We start from the raw sequence: 5978 nt of genomic DNA on the forward strand, positions 1-5978 counted from the left end.
AAATATGCAAAAATAAACAATAAAGAACACCAGAATTTTAACGAGGTTTAGTAAATTTTGCCTATGTCCTCGGGCACTACCAAATATATTTCACTCCAAAAATACAAGTGAAATTTACAAATAGGGAGAGAGAGAACAATGACTTAAGTAGAGAATGACAGATATGGGATGTAGAAAATGAGAAATGATTAGGCCTATTTATAGTTGAGGTTCAAGGATCAACTTGCAAACTCCCTATACAATTAGGGACCAAAATTGAATTATCCCATGCCAAATTTCAAACCAAATTTTGGTGCCTTAAATGTTCTTATTTTTGGTTCCAACTTTCTGACACCTATGTCTTTGACTTTTCAAAGCATGGATGGTTGCCAATAATCTCCACCTTGAGGATTTGATTAAGATAATCTTATCTTCACACAATTCTTTCTGCCTTTAACAACAATACTTGATAGTGCCTTCTTGAACCATTAAACTTGCAGGATATTGATCAAGTTCAAACAATGTTCGAACTTGGTTGATGTTACCACCTTGGTCATCATATCTGCGGGGTTATCTGCAGTCTTAATCTTCTGAAGATGAATTTTCCCTTCATTAATAATTTTCCGCACGAAATGGAATCGTACGCCAAAATGCTTTGTACGTGCATGATAGATTTGATTTTTTGCTAAATGAATAGCACTTTGACTATCACAATACACGTTAATATGCTCCTGAACCAATCCCAAGGTTTTAACCATACCTTGTAACCAAATAGCTTCCTTTACAGCCTCTGTTACAACCATGTATTCGGCTTCTATTGTTAACAACGCAACTGTAGACGGTAGTGTAGACTTCCAACTTATTGGTCCTCTAGCAAGTGTAAACATATAACCGATGGTTGATCTTCGTTTGTCTAAATCACTGACATAGTCAGAATCAACGTACCCAGTAACACCTTTACCAAGTGTATTATCATGCTTGATAGTAATCCAACATCCACGGTCTTCTGAATATACCGTAGAATCTATTTCACAGCTTGCCAATGTCTTTTTCCAGGATTATGCATATACCTGCTCACTATACTAACTTCCTGTGAAATGTCAGGTCTTGTACACACCATTGCATACATCAAGCTACCCATTACATTAGAATACGGAACTTGCAACATGTATTCTCGTTTTGTATTCGTCGAAGGAGATAGTTGTGCATAAAGCTTGAAATGATAAGCCAATAGGGTACTTACAGGTTTTGTCTGCTCGTTCATGCCAAATTGTTGTAGTACCTTCTTCAAAAACTGCTTCTGAGACAAGCTAACTCTGCCATGAACTCTATCTCTACATATTTCCATGCCAAGAATTTTCTTAGCTTCACCTAGATCTTTCATCTCAAACTCGAGATTGAGTTGAGTCTTCAATCTCTCAATCTCAACTTTGCTCTTAGATGCTATCAGCATATCATTAACATATAAAAGCAAGTATATGAAAGTTCCTACTTGTAGTTTTTGAAAATACACGCAATGATCAAATTTACTTCTTGTGTACCTTTGCCCTTTTATGAACTGATCAAATCGCTTGTACCACTACCTTGGAGATTATTTCAATCCATAAAACAACTTTGTTAGTTTGCAAACCCAATTTTCTTTATCAACAACCTTGAATCCATTTGGCTGAGTTATATAGATTTCCTATTCCAAATCACCATATAAAAACGCAGTCTTCATATCAAGGTGAACTAGTTCAAGGTCATATTGCGCAACCAAGGCTAGTAAAATCCAAATAGACGAATGCTTCACAACTGGAGAAACCATTTCATTGTAGTCTATTCCTTCTTTCTGAGCGTAACTCTTTGCTACCAATCTAGCCTTGTATCGAATTTCATTTTTACTAGGAAATCCTTCCTTCTTTACATATACCCATTTGAATCCAATTACCTTTTTTCCCTTGGGCAGTGTCACCAACTCCCAAGTCCTATTTTTATGAAGAGACTGCATTTATTCATTCATGGCTTGCTTCCACTTTACACCATAAGGGTTACTTATTGCTTCTATGTAAGTAGATGGAACATCATTATCTGCAATTAGAAGTGCATAGGCCACTATATAATCAAAGCGAGCAGGCTTACGAATCTCTCTTCTTGGCCTTCTATATGCAATTGAATCTTCTTATTGTAGATGTTCTTGGGTCAGAACTTCTTCATCATTTATCCCTCCAATATTAGCTGGATCATCATTTACCTTTTCAAGCTCCACCTGCTGTAAAGTACCACTGGTTTTGTCATCCTTTTGTGAATCCTTATACTTTAACATGGTTGATTCATCAAAAGTCACATCTCTACTGAAAATAATATTTCTTGTATCAGGACACCAGAGACGGTATCGTTTTACTCCACCAGTTATACCCAGGAATAATGCTTTCTTTGCTCTTGGGTCTAACTTAGATTCTTTTACATGATAATATGCAGTCGAACCAAAAACATGTAAAGAATCATAATCAGTAGCAGATTTACCAGTCCACATCTCTATAGGATTTTTTCCATTTATTGCAACTGATGGCAAACGTTTAATTAAATGGCACGCATATGTAACTACCTCAGCCTAAAATTCCTTGTCCAATCCAGCATTGGACAACATACATCGAACTTTCTCCAGTATAGTCTGATTCATACGTTCTACCACCCCATTCTGCTGTAGTGTATCCCGAACAGTGAAGTGTCACACAATGCCCTCATCTTGACATACTTGTAGAAATGGATCATTTTTGTACTCATTACCATTGTCTGATCGAAGTCGTTTGACCTTTCGACCAGTCTGAGTCTCCACCATCTTTTTCCATTTTAGAAATTCATCCAATACTTCACTTTTTCTTTTCATTAGATATACCCATACTTTTCTTGAATAATCATCAACAAAAGTAACAAAATAGTGCATACATCCCAAAGAAGCCACTTTGGTAGGTCCCTACACATCATTGTGAATGTACTCCAGAATTCTTTTCATATTGTGAATTGCTGAACCAAATTTTACCATTGTCTACTTGCCCAAAAAATAATGTTCATAGAATTCCAATTTGCAAGAATTTGCACTTTTCAACAAGCCTTGCTTCGCCAAAGTCTGCAAAGCTTTTTCACCAGCATGTCCCAATTGCATATGCCATAACCTGGTAGCCTCTAAATCTGCATCTTTTGCAGAAACTGTTAATGTTGATCTAATAACTGTACGTTCATTTAAATAGTACAAGTTATTTCTTCTTGTGCCTTTTATAACCGTCAATTCCCCAACTACTACCTTTAGTAATCCATCTCTCAAAGTGATTGTGAGCCCTTTAGATTTTAGGGCCTCTAACGAGATCAGATTTTTTTTCAAGAGGTACATAGCGAACATCTGTCAAGACTTGGACTGAGCCGTCGTGATTCTTTAATTGGATTGTACTTACTCCCATTGTCTTACAAGCACTGTCATTGCTCATAAAAATAACTCCACATTCTAGTTCTTTAAAACTAGAAAACCAGTCCTTATTAGGACACATATGGTAAGTACATCCCGAATCCAAAATCCACTCATCCGTATGACCTGTCATTGCCATGCCAACCAAGCTAAAGTCTGACTTTTCATCATGCTCTACTACATATGCATCAGAAATAGCCTTGCCCTTTTGTAACTTAGGACACTTCTTTTTCCAATACCCTTTCTTGCGACAAAAAACATATTCATCTTTGGTGGGTCTCCCTTTGGACTTGCCCTTCTACTAGGTTTGTTGCTGTGTGAACAATTTCTTACTATTAAAGCTTCTGTAGTTGTATCTCTGTGATCTCTTTTATCATTCTTTCGAGTCTCATATCTATACAACACACTACAGACTGCATCAAATGTGATCGTGTCCTTCCCATGAAGCAATGTGGTGGTAAGATGGTCATGTTCATCAAGAAGGAAATTCAACAACAATAAGGCATTGTCTTCATCTTCAAATTGATCATCCAAATTTAGCAAGTCTGTTAAAATTTTATTGAATGAGTTCACATGGTCATTCATCGACATACAGGGCGCATACGTGAATCGATAAAGTTTCTTTTTCATATAAATCCTATTTTTAAGACTTCTCATTAGAAACTTTTTTCCATTGTAACCTATAACTTCTTTGCTGATGTCTCCTCATGACAGAATACTTCTGCTCTTTGGCCAAACATAGGCGAATTGTACCACACGCCTGTCTATTGATCTTGGCCCACTCTTTGTCATCCATCTTGTCAGGTTTTTCTTCAAGGGCTATATCCAGCTCTTGCTGACATAAGACATCCATGATCTCACATTGCCACATACCAAAATTATTGGTACCATCAAATTTCTCTACTTCAAATTTTGCATTGGTCACAATAGTCCTTGCTGATGACGATGCCTCTGCCATTTTTCTCCTCAATCCCAACTACTGTAAACGTGAGCAGCATTGTATACGTGAATAGTGTCATAAACAATCATATTATCTAAGTATGAATCTAGCTCTGATACTAATTGTTGTGCGGGAAGCGTGTAAAAGAGTAAAATTATTGTACTGAAAAATCACACTAAGTTCAATTCCCAATAAAGAGAGGTGGATTACGAGGATCACTTAAGTACCAGGTCTTTCCTAGCCAGAATATCCCTCTATTGTAATTTAATAGCGCAATAAATTACTATAATCACACTCACAAAATATGCAAAATAAACAATAAAGAACACCGAATTTTAATGAGGTTCAAAGAAATTTTGCTTACGTCCTTGGGCACTACCAAATAGATTTCACTCCAAAAATACAAGTGAAATTTACAAATAAGGAGAGAGAGAACAATGACTTAAGTAGAGAATGACAAATATGAGATGTAGAAAATGAGAAATGGTTAGATCTATTTATAGTTGAGGTTCAGGGATCAACTTGCAAAGTCCCTATACAATTAGGGACCAAATTTGTAACTACCCCATGCCAAATTTCAAACCAAAATTCAGTGCCTTAAATGTTCTTATTTTCGGTTCCAACTTTCTGACACCCATGTCTTTGACTTTTCAAAGCATGGATGGTTGCCAATATAAAATAACAAATTTAGTCCTCAATTTTCATACTTTTAATCAATTTGATCTTGATAATATATAAAATGGTAAAATATTGAAATTATTTTTAAATTTTAGAACATTTATAAAATTAAAAATGAAATAAAAATAGATAAAAATTTCAAAAATAAATAAAGTGTGAGCAAATGATGGATAATTATTTTAAACCGTCCAAAATTTTTCTATATTATCTTTATTGAAATATCCTATACCCAGTCTTTAAAAAACATAAAAAAATATTAAGTAAAATTATTTGTTCTCTATTTTATACCTCTTTTATTTCTTGACATAGCTTTTGCATGATAAGAAAAGATAAAATTCTAAATATAATTTATTTTTACAATTTAGGTTTTGAAAATTAATTTAAATGTAATGAAAATTGAATTGAGTTTGAAAAAGGAAATTTTGTGGTATATTTTGTGTTCTTATGACTAAAAAATGACATCATGGTTAATTTCATAAGGCTCTGTAATATCAGTTCTAGATATTCTTGAAGGGCACGAAACTCAATTTGATAATATTACTAATTTGGTTTTGAAAAACATTGAGGAAACATAGAATAATCTAACTTTTTTAATTTCTTATTTTCTTTATTTCTCATACAATTTAGTTATTCAACAACATATTCAAGATTTTATTTTTTTCTAGAATTGTTATATACATTTTTATTTTATAAATAATTTTGAGTTTTTTATAATTTTATACAAAATCGAGTCAAATTAACGAAAATATAAAATTAATGACTAAAATTATTTTACCAACTAAAGCAAGTGCCATATAACGATGAGTGACAAGAAAAACAATTTGAAAAAATTAGTGACCAAATTGTAACTATTTTTAATTAAGTGGTCAAAACGAAAATTTACCCATAATTAAATGACTAAGGATGTAGTTTACCTTAAATTCTTTTAAAATTTTTAAT

Source organism: Gossypium arboreum, chromosome 5, assembly GCF_025698485.1.
Source record: "Gossypium arboreum isolate Shixiya-1 chromosome 5, ASM2569848v2, whole genome shotgun sequence".
NCBI lineage: Eukaryota > Viridiplantae > Streptophyta > Magnoliopsida > Malvales > Malvaceae > Gossypium > Gossypium arboreum.